Genomic DNA, 19688 nt, shown 5'->3' on the forward strand with positions numbered 1-19688 from the left:
ACTCGGAGCAGATCTGAGTGTTGCCATTGAGATTCTTGACATAGCTATAGAATGCTTTGTGGTTGTCTTTAGATTCAGTGGCGATTTTGTTTTCGTAACTAGCTTTGGAGGATTTTATCAGGGATTGCAGCTTCTTACTGAGGTTGACCAGGGAGCTCTTCCACTCGTGGGATTTTACTCTTTTGCAAGAGTTTCTTCCTTCTGTTGTACAGTTTGTTTATGGCAGTGGACCACCAGATTGGCTTCCTTTTTTTGGAGGCTAGCATCTTGGTTCTGTTAGGGATAGCACGATCCATGCACTCATGTGCTTATAAAGTGCAATTGTGTAGGATTCAGTAATCGTAACTGTATTGTCCATCTGCATGGGTGTCGTGAAGTTCACCACTTCTGTCTTAAGAAGCATGAAGTTGGCTTTGGAGAAATTTTTTACCATGGTTTCCTTAATGGGGGGTGGAGGCAGGATGTGGATATCTAGGGTAATTAGCTTATGGTCGGATCGGACCAATGAGGTGTTTATTTCAGGTGTGGAACACCGGTCACTCATATTGGTAATGACTAGATCTAGGATATTGTTGCCCCTGGTGGGGGTGTGGATAAGTTGATCCAGGGCATTGGAGTTTATGAATTCCAGAAAGCGTTGAGCGAAGGAGTTAGTACATGAGTAGTTTTCCCAGTTAATGGTGGGGTAGTTGAAATCACCCATTATTAGGGTGTTTGGTTGAACCCTAATATTTTCCAGTACATCAAGAAAAGAGGAGTGGGAATCCTGGGGCATGGTGGGTGATCTGTAGCAAGTTATAATTTGGATTGCAGTTTTTGTACTGTTGACTGCAATGTGGCGATAGTAGCATTGAGGGCGGTGACTCTAGTCATGTGCAGCATAATTATGGAACTGAGTGGAGTTCCAGAGGAGACAACAGACATAGTTTTCCTCCATTTTGTATTACATTTCACGTGACAGCCCTTAGCCACTAACACCTGCTGGAAACCCCTGAGATCCCTAAAGAAAAAGAGGATGGGAGCGTAGCACATGAAAAGGAAACATGATTAAACTCTAAAATGTGAGCTACTTTTACAGAGCTTTATTTCCAGTGTGTGTTAGAAAAGGGCAATGGATCCCAGAACTTGTTGCATTATTGACTCATTAGGTAGAACAAAATGAGGGAAAACCTGAGGACATTTCACTTACGGACCTGCTGGCTGATTGGTGTCCATGTAGGATGACTGAACCAGTGAACTGTCTGAGGTGACCTAGGAAGTATGCTGAAAAAGTATGGTTGTAAGTTGAACCATACAGCATAATACAGCTAAACAATGTATGGAAGATGCATTAAAGTAAACTGCAGTACTTAAGTTACAGAAGATGGCAGTCTGGGAACTGTATCAGTAACAGCCTGGGGATGCCCTACCACTTCGTAATGTGACATAGTAGAGTAACGTGAGTGTACCCACTCTTCTCCGAGGCATGTTCTGAGCAGCTTTTTGTTATAGCATTTTAATTGTGGGTCATTTCTACTGCAGTTAATTGGATTGTGAGAATCAGGAGTATACTTTCAGTGTGTTTTCCATGTTTTCCCCACTGCATTATGACTGTAGAGTTGCTATCTATAAATATGTAGTTGAGACCCCACATGTTGGGACCTGGTATGCTTGCCTCCTACAAAAAAGTTTTTTTTTTGTGCTTTTCATTGATTGACACTGATTACCAGGAAAGTCTGATTGGCTAGGTGCCCATTTTCAGTGGAGGCACAGGAGAAAATCGGTAAAGTATTACAAAAACATTTTAAGAAGTATAATTTTACAATCTTCAGAAATAATACAAAAACATCTACTGTTTAAAAAAAATAAACCAAATTAGAATCTGAATCTGAAAATGTCAGTTAAGAATAGATGCAACTTATATGACAATGGTTTAATATTTAGAGAAATGTTAGCCAATTTAGAGAAATTAGAGGTACTTTAGTGTGATACAAACAGGAACTGCAATACGAAGTGAAAGAAAAAAACCCACAGGATTGTCATATTTACACTTTTCGATCTTGAAAAATGATAAAGCTGAACTTGTCTGTGTCACTCTTAGCTGAGCACAGGGAAGCTGTAATGGACAAGAGCCAATAATACTCTGTCCAAGACAATCTGCTCTGTCTGTGATATGAAAACAAACAGTAATTCCTATTCAGCTGGAAGCATGGAACACATTTTTATTGTCTGAAGCACTTAAGGAGAGTGGGATAATTATCCTCCAGTAAGGGAGTTGGCGAAGTAGGTCATGGCCCGAGATGAGCTGCTCATCAGTGGAGAAGAGCAAGCAATGTTTGTAGCAAGAGAAGAGTTCTGGGGCAGGTAGGAGTGCAGAGGTGGACACTAACACTGGGAGTAGTATATGTAAACAGGACCTTTAAACTAAGGTGGGTGGATGTATGTAAACAGGACCTTTAAACCACGGTGGGTGGATGCATGTAAACAGGACCTTTAAACCACGGTGGGTGGATGTATGTAAACAGGACCTTTAAACCACGGTGGGTGGATGTATGTAAACATGACCTTTAAACCACGGTGGGTGGATGTATGTAAACATGACCTTTAAACCACGGTGGGTGGATGTATGTAAACAGGACCTTTAAACCACAGTGGGTGGAGAGGTAAAACTAGTATCATTTTTTTTCTCTTGAATTTGTTTGTTAACCAGGTAAGATCCATTAGGCAGAAGTGCCTTTTTTCAGTGGTGATCAAGGAGAACTGGCCTGGTCACAGAGTATGTGAATTAGAGATATGAGACCAGGTGACATTGTATGAAGTGTAAAAACCCATATACATCCTGTTTAGCCCCCAGAGTGGGAGTAAGCAAAAGGCTGTTAGAGGAGTCTCGGTGAGAGAGTTGGGGGGGGGGCAGTTAAGTTGGGAGAGGATGTCTTTGCTAATGTGTTGAAGCAAGGGGAATGATTTAGGAAGTATTGATTAGATAATGTATGATAGGCTAGGGCTCATGGGAGATTGTGGTGGTTTAGCACTGAACCTTTTGTCTGTGATACATTGACCTTGGAGTTTTTTAGTTTATGGTTGCATTAGGGAGGGTCATTTAATAATTAATACTTTGCTTGTAAGTAAGTTTCTGATTCAGACTCGCACAGCAGCAAGTAACCGTGCAAAGCAAAAGCACACTTGAGTGAAGTTTTGCTTTAAATGTTCTCTTCTAGAAACTGTGTCCAGCTAAGCATTCTCTCCACCAGTCTGTACCAATCCTGTTTCAGATTCCTTCTTACTGAGTGAAAACTGCAAATAACTACTTACATAAGTAATACCCCCCTCCATTTTAATCTAAATGACATTCGGTCTTAGATCTTTCAGCTGAAAGGATGAAGCTCCTTTCTTGATTAAGAAATCTGAAAGTTGATTCCTTGCTGCTGACATGACATGGTCAGTCTTCTCAGACTGAGCTAGTTATTTTGAGCTTCTCGTCTCTAGGGGCAGTTCTCAGAAGTATGTTTAATTAGCTTACTGGTAATCACAAATAATTGTTACTAATGACATGATGTCCATATGTATCACTTGAACAGAACCCTGAAAACATTGCATTATCTCTTCCATCTAACAGTACAAACACTATTTATTTTACATTTGTTTACCGGGAAAGTCTGACTGGACACAGGTCCTTTTTCTGCGGAGGCTCAGAGAGAAAAGCTCTATGTTTGCTTAATCATACAACAGTGTACAATAATAAATGGCATAATACAAAATAGTGCAGAGGAATGGCAATTAATACAAAAGAAAGTGAAAACAGCAAATAGTACAAAATAATATAACGGAAAACAATGTTGTACAAAGAGAGTGAAAGGCTATATTTACATGAAGAGGTTGTAGTATATATGCAGCCAACACGTCATGGAAACATTTAATATGATAATACTCAGAGGCGATCTCTGCCTGACATACAAAGCTATGTCAAACCCAGAGATGTTGGGCATGCTCCACTTAAAGAAATCCCAATCCCGCCGAGCTACACGCTCTAGGAACCTAAACCTTGTCACCACAATAAACAGAACATGCTGGAGGGATAGATTCCTGTCCCAGAGACTTCCCATACTCTGGAACAAACTACCTATTTATTTATTTATATATATATATATATATATATATATATATATATATATATATATATATATATATATATTTGTTGACCGGGAGTGTCCGACTGGACGTAGGTCCATTTTCAGCAGAGGCCCGGGGAGAAAAGCTCCACAGTTAAAACAGACAGTAGTTACATTGGATTACATAGCGATTAACAATTTACATAGCAATTACTTACAACATATTTACAGATGAAGAACATAGTACATCAGTAGACAACTAGAATCTATCTGTGAAGTACATAACAGACATTAACAAATGTTACAATAAGAAGTTACTGCTGTATAAAAAGTACTAGGCTTATGAGCATCTGAGCTTGCTATAATCAAGGTAGTTAGTGGAGTGGAAAGAAAGGTAGTGGTTGGATGGGGTGGGTGATATTAGAGTGGGAGCTGCAAGGGCATAGCCAGCATGTTTTTAGGTGCGCTTTTAGTAAAGTTTTGAAGTGGGTGCATGATGGTATGGAGATAATTGTGGGTGGGAGGGAGTTCCATAATTTGGCTATGGCGCAAGAGAATAGTGCTTCACCAGCAGAGTTATTGGCTTTAGTGATCTGCAAGTGATTTTTGTTGCTGGATCTTAATGGTCTGGTGGTGCGATAGGGTTGGAGTAGATTCTGGAGGGATGGGACATTTAGTGGATGGTTTACTAGTTTGTGGGCGAGTGGGAGTTGATATCATTGAAGGAGGTGAGGGAGTTCAAGCCAGCCCAGTTCAGCAAGTGAGAGACACTGGTGACTACGGTAGGATGCCCCTGTGGCGAATTTGGCGATTTTGTTGTAGCAGGTCTCTAGCTTGTTTAGATCGCATTGCCTTACCTTGGTATATATTGGAGAGGCATAAAGTAGGGTGGATATAAGGTGGGAATTTGCTATTGAAATCTTTGCTGCTTTGGTGAGAAGTTGCTTATTTCTGTATAACGCTCCTAGTTTTTTGTGGACTTTTTTATGGTAATGGATATGTGAATGACAAATTTTAGTTTGTCTATTTCCACTCTTAGCAATTTGGTGTGTTCAGTTGGGTATATAGTGATGTTGTCTTTTGCTGTGATAAAGTGAGAGTTGTTTTGAGTATGTTTGGTGGGTTGGAAGATGAGTAGTTTAGTTTTGTTTGGGTTGAGTATTAATTGGGCATCGGGTAACCAAGTTTCAACAGAGGAAAAGGCTTCCTGTGTGACTTTTTGCAGTTTGGGTAGGGACTGGGCTGAGCAGATGATGTTTGAGTCATCTGCGTATTGTATGAGTGTGCCACATTTGGTGACAGAGGCTAGATTATCTATATCAAACAAAGCTCCTCATTAGCACTCTTCAAGAAAAATCTTGATGATTGGATGAGAGATGGGAAATGGGGATCACTTCTGTGGCTCTGCTTGACAGAGGCACAGAAAAATAATTTTCTTGGGTGGCAAAAGCCAGGGTACCTTTTGGCTAGGCTTATATAGGCCCCAGGGCCGATAGCCTAGTACCTATCTATGAGGGAAATAACTGCTGGTTTTATTACATTTAGACTGTATTGATCAGTGATGTAAGTAGACGGAGATGGAGAGGGTCGTGTCGAATACAGTTAAAGATGGAGCGAATACATAAATTGTTGCACTGGAATGATAATTGTGTTTGGATATAATACAGTAGCCAATTCTAGTATCAGGGCCTGGGGAAGTCATATGAAAGTATGTATTAGCTGCTGGGGGAGGGGGGATTGGGCCATCATGTAGGGTTACAGGGAAAGAGCCAAGAATATGAAAGCTGTGTGTTGAGTAGTTTTTTGAAGTGTTGGACAGGGCAGTTGGAAATAAGAGAGCTTGGGATTTTATTCCACATTTTCGAAATGCAGTGTGAAAATAATGATTCGCCGGCTGCGTTGTTTGCTTTGGCGACCTGTAGTAGGAATTTGTTGGAAGAGCGGAGATGTCTAGAGGAGTTGTATGGCTGTAAGAGGTTATGAAGAGCAGGAGTTTTATCTGGGTGACGAAGGATTTTGTGAGAGAAGGTAAGTTCATTAAAGTGCAGTAATTGTGGAAGTTCGAGCCAGTTTAGTTGTCTAAGTGATGTGCAGTGATGGGATCTATATGTGGCACTGGTTGCAAATTTGGCTATCTTATTGTAGCAAGATTCAAGTTTAGTGAGGTCTGTTTTGTGGAAGTTGGTTAGTATTGGGGAAGCATATAAGAGAGTAGATAGTAGGTGAGTTTGGGAAACAATGGATTTAGTATTCTTGGTTAGACATTTGTTGTTCCTGCACAGGAGACCAAGTTTCTTTTGGACTTATTTAATGGTTTGTATAGTATATACAAACTATATACAGTATATACAAAATATATGTAATAGTATATAAATAAAAGGGGACATCCTTTCTCACTGGTTACAGACAGCTATGATGCTCCTTCAGCAGGACCTTCTATTGAAGGAAACATATATTTACCAGAGCAGTAAGCCCTGGCCAACCATCTGAGCATGTCCTTCTCCAGGCCTTGTGAATAGAGATGTGATCTTCAAGCCCCTCACTTATCGTGGGGGAGTCCTAGATGCGGGTCTCTGTACTTTATCTTGGAACTGCCAGGTGAAGATACTTTGCTCAAGGATTCTGTGCAGGCAGGTCTGGGACAGCAAGCAGTCTTCCTCACTGGAGGGAGGTCTGGGACAGTAAGCATTCTTCCTCACTGTGGGGTAGCTTATCCTTTTCCTCTTTTTCCCAGAATTTTGATGAATGTTAGAGAAAAAGTAGATAGCCAACACAGCCTTGCTTCTGCCTTCTACTGCAGCTGAAGAAAGGAGAAATCATTCTTTTCTTGAATTGCACCATCCTTCCTCGATATGGAGGCAGTGTTGCACAAACCAAGCCTCAAAACAACTGCCCGGCGGCTGTGTCTGAAATTCCGCACTGAGAGAGTTTCTGTGGTGAGGTCCTGGCTGTTCTACAGGGAGATAATGGAGAAAGTGCCAGAATGCCCTGCCTTGGTAACTGGAAAAGATTGTTCTGTATGGTGTTGTACATGCCAGATTTCCCCTGAAAAAGTCTGTGCCAGTAGGTTTTCAGTTGTTTACACACCTTGATTAAGTTGGGCCTCTATTTTATATTCAGTCATTTCAGCATGCATATCCTATGGAAGCCCAATCATTGACTTGTTAAGCTGTCCTTAAGGGAGTTCTGTATTTGAATCCCCACAGAGAATCAATGTGTTCCCCCTGGAACCTCAGGTTTATATTTCCAAAAGTTACTCCTCTTTCATTTTGGAAGCCAGCTGCTGTGTCTTTAGTGCTTTTTTTTTCTTGTGGACTCTTTCTTGTTGAAAAAAAAATTTTTTTATTAAATTATCACTTATGACATAGACAATCATACATTTATATAAACAAGTACTGTGCAAGACTCACCCAGGCAGTTTGAGTTCCAAGCATAAACTATGCTGCAAATGTCTGTTCAGACCAATATTCCAACAAAAGCAGTTTCCTTTCCAAAAAAGCAAGGTTGCTTTTAAAACACAAGCATAAACTGTGCTACAAATGTCTATTCAGACCAATATTCCAACGACATCAGTTTCTTTTACAAGAAAACAAAGTTGTAGAATGATATATAAAAGACTGCTTTTTATTATTAATAACAAGGAGGTGAGCGCTTTCGCTTTACAGCTTCTTCAGACCATGATAAAACTAAGAAAGACTTCACTTTTATATACACACTCATAAATAATTAATCAAACAATTAACTCTGCTAGTAAAAAATCAGTTTGTGAAAATGAAGCCATTCACATAGGCTGCAGTGAATTCTGTGACTTCAATAAAATGTTTGCTTTCATATAAAATCATATAACAGAGCTGATATATAAAATTAGTATAAAGTTTACACAAACATATAGAGAATAAAATATATCTCATGTAAAATATAATCTTACATCTAACATTTAAATTTTCTACTTTTTAACTTGGGCTTTAAAGGAATCTTGTCATTCAATCCTGGGGGGATGTGTGCTTGCAATCTAATTATCCAGTCTGCTTCTAACTGTTCAGTTCGATTCCTTATATCTCCCCCTCTCCTACTAGGTAAATTGGTTTCTAAAATCATAAACTTAAAACTATGTTTAGCCCCTTCCTTTAGGACATGCTTGGACAAGGCATTCACTTCTGATTTTATTTTGATTTGGTGCACATGCTCCCTAATTCTGTTCCTCAACTGCCTATCTGTTTTTCCTACATAAAAAACACTACATTCCAGGCATATAGCTAAGTAAACTAAATGTTCTGTATAACATGAACCAGTAACCTTGAATGTATAGAGTCTTGAGGTTGCAGGATGTACGAACATGTTACTACTGTCTATATATTTACAAAAAATACATTTTCCACAAGCTGCAGTGCCTCTAAAACTTGGTGTGTTTGGTGTGGTACTGTCTGGAAAACATAATAGCCAATGTAAATTCTTTTTGTTTCTAAATGTATATCGTGGGTGTTCTCCAACTAGCTCCTTTATATCAGGGTTAGTGGTAAGAATATCCCAATGTTTATGTAGTACATCCTTAACCAAACCTACATCTTGGGTGTAGAATAAAGTTATTTTCTGTTGTCCACTATCAGCTGTGTCCTCTGTTCTATCTGGGTTTCTATAGTAATTTTTGCCCTTATCAGAGAAGTAGGGACATGCTCCATTTTCTCTCTTCTGCACAACATTAGTAAAGCAAGCTTCTACTTCTTTATGATTATAGCTACGTGTAGTTAATCTATTACTTAAAACCTCAAGTTCCTTTTCAAAATTACTCTGCCTAGGATTCAATCTAGATGCTCTTGTAGCCTGTCCTGTAATAATGTTTCTAAAGACATGTTGGGGGTGCATACTATTTCTATGCAGTAATGTATTTTTGTAACAGTCTTTCCTATGTACGCCTGTGTTAAAAGCTCCATCATGCATGCGTTGTATAGTTACATCCAAAAAGGCTATACTGTCCTTTGAAGTAGTCATGGTAAATTTTAAGAAAGGGGTTAGAGAATTTACTTCATCATAAAATAAACGCAGATCTTCTACTGTACCAATCCACAGAAAAAACAAATCATCCACGAACCTCCTATAAAAACAAACAAATTTCTTAAATGTTTCAAGTTGAAAGAGTTTTTCATCTTCCCATGAAGCCGTCACTAGGTTGGCATAGCTATTGGCACAAGGAGTGCCCATAGCTACGCCATCCTTCTGTAGATATAGAGAATCCTCAAACAAAAAAATATTATTGTCTAGTACCAGTTCAAGAAATAAGCAAAGTAATTCTCTTTTAGTTGTATTTAAACTGCAATGTCTTTCTAAATAAGTTCTAATATTCCTAACACCTATATCATTGGGTATATTTGTAAACAGTGAGGTGACATCCATTGTCACCATTATAACTAGCTCACTGTTCTTTAATTTTGTAGTTATATCATAGAAATCCAACAGGAATTGTTTAGAATCCCTCAAAATAAAAGTATTTAGATTAACTATGGGTCTTAATGTCTTCTCAACGAACACTGATAAATGCTCTGCCACCCATCCTTGACCTGAGACAATAGGTCTCATTGGAGGATTCTCTGGATTTTTATGTACTTTCGGTAATCCTTGGATGACCGGAGTGACAGGTGTGTCTACAAAAAGGAAGTTATACAGATTAATATCAATAGTTTCCTTTCTATATAATTCATCTAAGACATTGTGTACTTTTAAGACAATTCTTGTACTCTGTGTCTAGATATAGATTCATAATAGCTTGTATCTCTGAGCATCTCAAGCATGCTTCTGTTATATGTATCTCTATCTAGAATAACTATAGGTCCACCTTTGTCTGCCGGCCTTATAGATATGTTTCTGTCATTTCTCAAATTCTGGAGGGTAATAGCAATGATATAGTAGTACGTAGGACCCCCCCCCCCTATTTTTTTCTCTTTGCCTATACTCTGATATCTATCTTTGATAGGGAAGGCAATCTCTAACCTGCAGTCCAAATATGTTCTTGGCATCTTCCTATTCTATTACATTTCTCTGTCTAGTTATTTGCTCCCAGTACTTTGGTTCCTTTGCCAATTTTCTCCAGTAAATTCCAGCCCCCTATTGTTTGTAGCCCTAATTGCAGTCATCCCTGTTGGCAGAATCTCCTTTCTTCATTCCCGTGTTGGCTTAGTTCTTAGAATACTTTCTGCTGCTTTATGAATATAATATTCTGTTTGGTTATTCTTCTCCTTAATGATCTGCATCCAAAATCCAGTCTCTCCTTTTTTTCTTGAGCTTCCCTATTTCATCATTATCTCTTTCCACTTTGAGTTATAGATTTCTGTAGCCTTAACTGTGTAGCTCTGAAATACCACTTCAAATAAAGTAATACCAATCCGTCTTATCCATCTTGACTCTTGCTGTCTTCCCCTCCCAGATAAAATCCCTCAGCTGTATAATTGCATTCCACAACTTCTCCTCTAGTTGATAAAAATATGCCTGACTCTGTAAAAGACTAAAGGGACTAAACATTATAACTGCTTCTATCGTACTATCCATATCCATATAACAGAGTTTCCAATTTCTGTTTTTGTTTTAGCTTTTGTTTATTCTCTTCCCACATATCTTTAGCTGCCACACTGGAATCATTTTTAATCTATACTCTTTAGTACTTCATTTTATCATGTCATATGGATATGCGGAACCAGTTCATGTGTGGGTACATAATTTGCAGCTATTGTCTTTTGTATTAGCTTCATTACTTTTGTGTCCTAAAAAGATGTGAAACTGCCTCAAAATGTTCCACAACACTGAAATGTCCTTTTCTGGTTTTGTCAGGTATAAAATATCTGCAAACAGAGACAGCTTTTCTTGACTACCATACCAATTATATCCTTGAATTTGAGTCCCTTATTTTGCCAGTGGTTCTAAGTATAATGCAAATAACAAAGGGGAAAGAGGACAGCCCTGCCTGGTTCCTCTGCTGAAGCAGAAATTAACAGAGAGGAATCCACTCAGTTTAATTTTTGCCTCCCATCCCTCATATAACCTCCTAATCAATCTTATAATTTTGTCAGGGAATGCAAATGCTTCCATTGCTGTGCTTATAAAGGCCCAACTTACTCTGTCAAATGCTTTCTCTGCATCGAGACACACCAACAGCAGTCGTATTTTCTTACATTCTGCTTTCCTCTGGATCATCAGTGTTCTGTCAAAGTTGTCAAATGCTTGCCTCCTCTCCACAAATCCACTTGGCATCACTCTTGTCATTCTTTTGTCCATTATGGACATAAACACTTTATAATCATGGTTTAGTATTGAAATGAGCTTGTATGAAGCTGGATCTGATGACTCTTTACCCTCTATTACAGCCAACACCACTTTCTTCCAGGATGTCGGTACGTCTGCTCCTCTTAAAATACTGTTAAACAAAACCTTTTAGATCTTTATCATTTTTCCCTTCTAGCTTCCAGACTTCACAGAAATATCATCTATTTCTGGGGACTTTCCTGTAGACTGGTTAAACATCACCATTTGTATCTCATCTCCTCCTATCCCAACTGTTAGAGGTAGATGAGGTTCAGTTACTAATCTTGGCATATTTAAATCTTCCATAAACATTTCCGTTTATACCTTTTCTTGATTTCCATGTTTCTCTGCTTTATACAGACTTTCCTAGAATGTTCAGAATATTTCTGGTACCTGTATAGGATTTCTTCCTATCTTGCTTGTTATGGTCTTCCTAAGCTTGGCAACAGCCTGCTCTCCTTTCTGTTGCCTGAGTCATTGTGCTAAAAAATTTTTATGCTCTAGAAATATTATCAAAAAACAGTTGCTTTACAGCAGTCTTTCTAGACTCATGCATATTGTTGAGTTGATCCCTTTTTTCTGTTTAGCATTCTGCAGTTGCTCATCATCTTATTCTGTGAGACTCCCCCTGTTCAGGAATACTTTAAAATTTGACAGTCCCTCTAAATAATTATTGTTACTTCTTAACCATATCTCTTTCATTTATTTCCATCGTATTTTTAAATTCCACTTTAATTTTATCCCACTCCCTAGGTATATTTCCAGAAGAAATTTCAATCTTCTCTAATAACTCCTGAATAATTTTCACTACCCATTCCTTAAATTCCTCTTTTCAGCAGATAGGAGTGTCTCATTTTAATTTCATTACCCTGTGTTTTTATTTTAGTTATTGGCACATGATCTGAAATAGTTATTGGGTACATATCAAGACTTTCAGTTAAGTGCAGATGTTCCTGTGAAATGTAAATTCTATCTAGCGTAGCCTAGTTTTTGTATCTTGGGGAATAATATGTAAATTCACTCCGAACTCCTATTACTGAATTCATATCTTCCATGACAAATGTTTTCATAAATTTCTAAAAAAAAAAAAAATCCTCCTTTGTTATATTTTACCTTCTGGGCCTCCCAGACACATCTTCACTGCTGCAAATCAAATTCCATTTCCCACCTGTAAGTAATATTCCTTGCTAAAAGCTAATTATTTCTTCCAGAATTTTCTTAAACTCCATTATAGCAGTTTTTGGTGGAATATACATACATGCCAGTATAATGCTCCTCCCTTGCCAGTAGTCCCTTAGTACTACAAATCTACCATTATTATCCTCTTCCGTCAGTATTGGAGCACCTTTTTCAGTTAATATAAGTACTCTCTCATTTGTCCTGGGTATTCCGTTGAATAACCATCCTGAATACCTTTCTTTATCAAATTCATATGTTCATTTCTTTACAGGTGTGTCTTCTGTAGCATAGCTATTTGCACGCTACATTTTTTTAATATAGTTCATTATTCTTTCTGTCAGGCCATTGACATTTCAAGACATTACAGAAGGCATCATTGTGTTCAAAAGTTATTACCACCTTTTATGTGTAACAGCTTTTTTGTTAAGTGTCTATTTCTAGCTTGTGTTACATGCATGCACTGTGTGACAGGTTGTTTTTATGCAGCTTTCTTGTCATATCCATTTGAGCCATACTACATCTTACAAAACTTTTTCTTCTTCTTTCGGCTTTTCCCAGTTAGGGGTCGCCACAGCAGAATTCCGGTCCGCTAATGATTGGCAGTAGATTTTTTGTATGGGTGCCGAGGTGCCAGCTCAATGCCCAACCTTCAATGAAGGCACGCCCATTCTACACAGGTCTTTTGAACGCCACTCGACCGAGGGGAGGACATGCAGACTCCACACAGAAGGCTCTCCAGCCGAGAATCGAACTGGAGAACCTCTTGCTGTGAGGCAACAACACTACTGCTGCACCACCGCGGCTTAACCTATCTTACAAAACGTTTTGTTTTATTGAAAGCCTTCAGACAAAAAAAACACCCCCATACTCCCTAAAACCTATTTATTTACTACTAACCACAAAACTATGTACATCTTTAAATATTGAAGTTTTACCCTCCTAATAGGTACATGTCTCTGAAAGTGACAGACACATTCATAGACTTGGGTTAACCTAAAAGAAAGGTTATCCATGCTAAGATGCATGGTACAGCCTGTGCTTTTACTAAGTGCTGTCTGGTTTTGTCTTCTCTTTATAGCTCTCCCAGGTAGGAAAACACTTGAATGCTTTCATAAAACATGGTCTGCTAACTATTTTTTTTTTATCTGATTGTCTTCATGAAACATGAGTACCAGATACAAAGTTGTTACTAAAGTATACATTTATTTGCTAGATGAAAAGCTTTGTAATATTCGGTGTTCTTTTTCATTTACTTGCTTTCTTTTAAAACCTGTTACTAGATCAAGCTAGGGGCCTTAATCCAGTCATTCCCCTGTACAAGAATAAGAAAAAGTACATCAACTTTTCTTATGCTCTTTTGACCAGACTTTTCTGTATTTACATTGCAGTGCCTACATTTTTTAAAACGGAACAAGGAGGAAGAGAAGGGAAAAAAACAGGAGCACCTGTTTACATTAGTATCCTCATTACACTTAAAATAAATGAGAAAGCTTTCATTTATAGCATGCAAAGAAAATCATGCACTATAAGAATATTTTTTTTAGAAAAAAATTGTTTTACTTATAGTTAACTTTCTTCTCCTCTTCCTGTCTCCTAAGCATTTTTCCAAACATTAATGATGTGAACTAGGGCATATGCTTTAGAGTCCCTAACAAGTTTAACAAAGTCAGAGTCCAGTATTTTCAGATTTTCTCGTTTCATGTTTCACAGATATAATTATTTCTTTGTAATACCACATTTGTCAATTTCCAAGCTACTAGTTTTATTCTTGTTCATTTCCATCTCCCAAATCCTGTGTCTGCTTCATTTCCAATGTATTCTTGATTCTTTTAGTCAACTCTTGTGCTTTTTTTCCTTCTCTAAGGCATTTTTCATGGAAACATTGGAAAAGGTTTCACTGACAGTCTCTCTGTGGTCTTTATTACCATAAGAACAAGAATCTCACTTTTTGTTGGACAAACTTTCGTATTTCCTCCTTAGCATGTACTGCACTAATAAATAATTTTGTCCCTCCAGGAAGGAATATTTTGAATATAGCTAGGTACAGCAGTTTGACTCTCACACCTGCTTCTCAACATTCCCTGAATAGTGGAATGATTTTACTCCTCTTCTGCCTGGGGTACAGTGATTAATATTCTCCACAAACATTCTGCTGTCTCCCACCTTTAGTACTTTGTCCTTCTGCCACACTTTTGTCAGTATCCACTCCTTATGCTGGTATGATTGCATCTTTACTATGAAAGGTGTAGGTTGTTTTCTCATGGCCAGGTTTGGAGCATACACACAATGTGCCCTTTCAGTTGACTCCTGCTGTGGACAGTTCTTTCAGTGGTGTCTGTGATGTATAATGTTTGCAACTAAAGCTGTGTCATTTTGTTTGTTTTTCGTTTATATAAATGTAAGATTGCCTATGTCATATGTGATAATTTAATAAAGATGTTTATGAAAAAACTGCTGTGGAATACCAGTCCAGTTTCTTATTTGTACTTTCATAATATTAATACAGTCTGTTCCTTCCAGCTTCTCTAGTACAGCAGAAAATCTCAGGTTTTCTCTACATACTGTCTCCTCCAACTCTATTATAATGTTTTGAAACATCTCTTCTTGAGCAGTCTCCTGTTCAGCCAGCCTTTTCTTCATTTTGACCTCTAATGTTTGCAGTTTTATCATCTCATCTGAATGTCTTTTTAAAGCTTCTATTTTTCCAGCCTTTTGTTATTTAAGTTGATATACTCCATCAGTGTTTCATTTATTTTAATAAGGTTTGTGTGCAATTGTCTTATTTTCCTCTAGGTTCCTGGAAGTCCTGTCTGGAGCTTGTACTGCTTTTTGCTGAACAGCTGCAGTACCTTTTCTATTCAGTGTTTTTTCCTCCCCTTTTGTATCTGATTTTCTTTTAGGCCCTCTGTATTTCTTTTTTCCTGGCATCCAGGCAGTGCACTTACTAGACAGTTGCTGAAATTTATCAGAAATATGTCAACTAGCTTTCTTTGAGTTTCTGTTTTCACACTGGGAGAGCTGATGTTAACCCATTGATCAGTGTGCAGCCATCTTGGAAGTTCACGCAGGGACTCTTGGGTTGAATTGCTTATGGCTGTAGATCCCTGTACCTTTCTTTGTCAGAACTGAGCATCTTTAAAGGCTAACTCATCCTTCATGCCTAGGATGGTGTCTGACATAGCCATAAACCTAAATAGCCAACTGCCAATTTTCTTGTATAGCAACCAGTAATTGTTTATTTAACACTTGACTGGGAAAGCCCGACTAGGATAGAGCCTATTTTCAGTGGAGGCCCGGGGAGAAATGTTTCAGATGCATGTCTTTGGAATGTGGGAGTAAACCCACGAGAATGCAGGAAGGACATGCAGACTCCACACAGAAGACACCCCAGCCGAGAATCAAACCAGAGAACCTCTCGCTGTGAGGCGGCAACATTAACAGTTGAATCACTGCGCCATGTTGTGTTTCGGCACTTATATTGCAATGCTTACTATTAAACCTAGGCCCTAGCTGAAATGGCTTCAATTGCATCAGTCCATTACCCTTGTCAGTAAACTTCCATAAATAAATAAATATCTGGAAAGAGGAAAGGCTCCTACTTTTGCTGAAAGTGCAGAGGCAAATAAGGTGTTCCCCAGACCATATCCACTGTGGTTAGATAATCTGATTAGTTATTAATCTCCAAACTATGAAGAAAGGCAGATGTGTTCAGGAGACACACTACAGATTGCTCGCTATCTGCATTGTCTATTGCTGTGATTACTATTGAAGAACCTTACTGGGGAATTTCAGAGCTCAAATCTCCTGGAGTAGTGGCTGCTACTGCAGCTTTTCTTGAGTGTGTCTATATAGAGCATCCATGAGGAATCTACATAGACTTCCATACATTTTTCAGACATAAGAGCTGGACTTTTTCTGTAGGAGCAGAGCAGGTTTGCAACTGCAGACATGCAGAACTGATGGTGCATAATTGTGATTAATGCATTGAGTCGTAAGGTCAAGGTATGTACAGATATAGTATTCTTCCCATTTATCAGGAATAATAACGCATTGGGGATACTTGGGATGAAAACAGTTGTGTAATAACTTGCTGCAGCAGTAAATGCTCAATGAATTCCCTTCTGCAATATAGACTCTTGTCCACCTTCCCCCTTTATGCTTTCTCTAAGGGGTTGATTTTCAAAAGCTGTGTAGGTATTTCTTTCATGTTCTGGAAGCTGAAGTACAATAGGTGCCTCATGAGGTTACAGCTGTCCTCTGTAAGGCATCACTTACAAGGCACACTTGTTTAGAATCAGTTCTCTCTGTGTCACAAACTGGCACACACTGGCAGACACAGTCTGATGCAGACTGACACAGGCACAAAATAAATGTGGTGCAGGCTGCTTCCTCTTTCCACATGGCAGCATGCTGACACCTCTGGCTTGATGCAGAGACCCATCCCATGCAGGGGCCAACATACAGTGTTTTGGGAGTCGGGCCACATGAGATGATGTCCAATTCTGGCAAATTCCTGTTTGTCAGGAATGATAGTGCAGCAGTGATCCTGGTATTTAAACATCTGCTGGGTGGCCCATCACCACAGTAAACTGAAGGTCACTTCATCAGCCAGATTTTAAAGTAATAAGCTGAATATAAGGGAACAATGGCCTCTTCTGATCTAGACTGTATTCCTCTGGCAGTTAATTGTGCTATGTAGAAGGAAACAAGGATACTGCAATTGCAAGCAAATACCAGTAATCTTTAAGTAGGACAGTCTGATGTGGACTAGCCGTGATCCAAGTCTGTAGGTAAAGTATATGTGCAACAAATGCAGTTTATAGATTAAAAAATGCATGAACTACTGGCGTGGATAGGGGAGAGTTTGCTTATCCGACTTTGTATAACGTTTGTGTTTTTGCCTATTTATGTGTTTACATGATAGATAAATCAATCATATCCTTTTCAGCTACAACAAGGCCCGATAGCCAGAGGCCGATGTATTACATATGTAGAATTTAGAATAGCTAGTCAACTACAGTGTTTTTGAGAAATGGACAAAAGCCACAGTAACCACAGAAAACTCGTGCTTAAAGGGGAGAAAACATTTTGGAGTTAACAAATTGATGCGTGGGTATAGGTAACCTTACTGAAGCTGTAGAGGTACAACATGATATGGCTAGCAGTGCACAGATGCTGTCTGACTTGCCGACTACAGGGGAGGTCAGGTTGATGTGTATGTATGTCTGGGTACTAACGCCATTGACTTTTAAACTGAATGGAAGTGGGAGTTTAGAACATCAGCCAATATAAAATTTCTTTAAAAAAAATCATCAGCAAAAGACAAAGGAGATGGTGATGGCTAGTGTGATGAAGTGCTGAGGACTGCTTAGGCAAAGTACACAAAAATGTTACAGATGTCAAGAGGTTTCTAGCCAGAATGAAACAGGAAGTTTCCGTTCATTAATGATGTCGAAGAGTCAACAGCTCCTAGCAGCTTACCTGCTTCCCTTGTCAGTGGTTCTAGGAGTGTCATCAGCTTTGCAGTGTAACAGAAAAGGGTCAGCACTGCACAGAGGGTCACTTTGTAGCCTTTGGTTAATTGATGTGGAAGCAATACATTACTAAGTTTGATTGAAGCTTCAGGCATGTCAGGAAAATTGAAAAAGGGCTACTGTGTCCAATTCCAAGTAAGGATGTTGGGGATGGGGCTGAGGGTAGCTCTATTGCACTAGTGACCCCCTCCCAAAGAAATTGCTTTGTTAAAGGACTACACTTAATTACTGAAAGGCTTAGTGGCACTGTTTGCACCAAAGAGCTTTTCATGGTCAAAGATGGACATGATGGGAAGTTCCATGTAGTGAACTAGTACAGTCGATTACAAGTACACAACACAACTGAGGGAAATATAAAACTGTATATATACATTCACTTGTGTATAGATGTAAGCAGCCCACAGACATCTTTATACAGAAAAACCTTTGTATGAGCATGAACATACACAGATTTCATGCTGCCTATAGTCTGAAAAGTGACTTTGTGTATTGGTTATTTTTCTTTTTCCTGCTAAAGTGATACTGGTATTGTAATCTGTCCCTAACTATTTTGCAGTTTTCAGCCTGTCAGGCTTACTGTGGCAACCTACTGAAAGATTTATTCCCATCTTGCCTTGCGTTAGCACTCCATATCACCTAGTGTGGGGTCACCTCTTTCCAGGCAGTAGATACAAATGTGTAACCCCATCTAATGTCCAGGCATTAGGTGCTAATGGATCATCATGCTAGCAGGCTTTAGAGTTTCAGGTATGCACCTAATCCTAAACCTTGGTTGTCAGTAGGTGGCATGTAGCACCTGCTGCATTAGAGCTGCAAACATGAGTGCTTCCACACTGTCATGCCATACCTTTACCTAGAGCTTTGCTCTGCCCAAGGCAGGCTACCATCTCCACAACCCTTTGTATAGTAGGGCTGTATCTATTGCTTTCCATTTGTTTGATGAAGCTGCAGTGGGGTCATAACCAGACAGCTTTCCTGTGGAACTGGTCACTCTGTTCCTTTCTCTGACATCTGTTCCTGTTTACTTGAGTGTAAGTTACCAAGAGCTGACCATTAAGTGTATTCATTATCTGAACAGTTTGATTGTTGTGCATTTTGCTGTATGACCTTTTGGCACCTTTGCATTACTAGAGGCGAATTTCTAGAGCTGTATAGGGAATACCACCAAAGTATAAAGTGTAAAAATATTCCTCATGATGCATTTCCAGTGTCTGTTAGATCACCCAGCCCTTCACGAGAGGCTTCACTGATTTCTCCCACAAAAGGCTCTTATACACATTGTAGGCTGCTGAATCTTCAAAATATGAGGATTTCCATTTACTTTTGTAGCATGTGATCCCTGCCTGTGTATGAGTATGATAGATTGTTTTAAGTGTTGCATGGAACTGACCACTGAAAAACAGGAATTGTAGTAGGTCACTTGATTATGGAGCTGTTTTTGTTGCTTGTGCGTTTTGTCTGCAAAACATAAACACTGTCTGTCTCTTGACTTCTCTGCTTAGAGAGAGGCAAGTCATTAGCAGGTACATTTACTGTTGAACTTTACAGGAATATTGCACATATGCAAACTGTACTTAGAAACTGGGCAAAGAAGTAC

At 38.9% G+C, this 19688-nt stretch overlaps 1 protein-coding gene across 1 annotated transcript in view; it reads left to right on the forward strand.

The window, feature by feature from the left end:
• Positions 1-19688, forward strand: part of SLC44A2 (solute carrier family 44 member 2) — a gene marked incomplete in the record, with an annotated part of 993595 nt that overhangs the window by 659089 nt on the left and 314818 nt on the right.

The sequence above is a fragment of the Protopterus annectens genome, chromosome 9.part0 (genome assembly GCF_019279795.1).
Source record: "Protopterus annectens isolate FY-2018-M chromosome 9.part0, PAN1.0, whole genome shotgun sequence".
Classification (NCBI taxonomy): Eukaryota; Metazoa; Chordata; order Ceratodontiformes; family Protopteridae; genus Protopterus; species Protopterus annectens.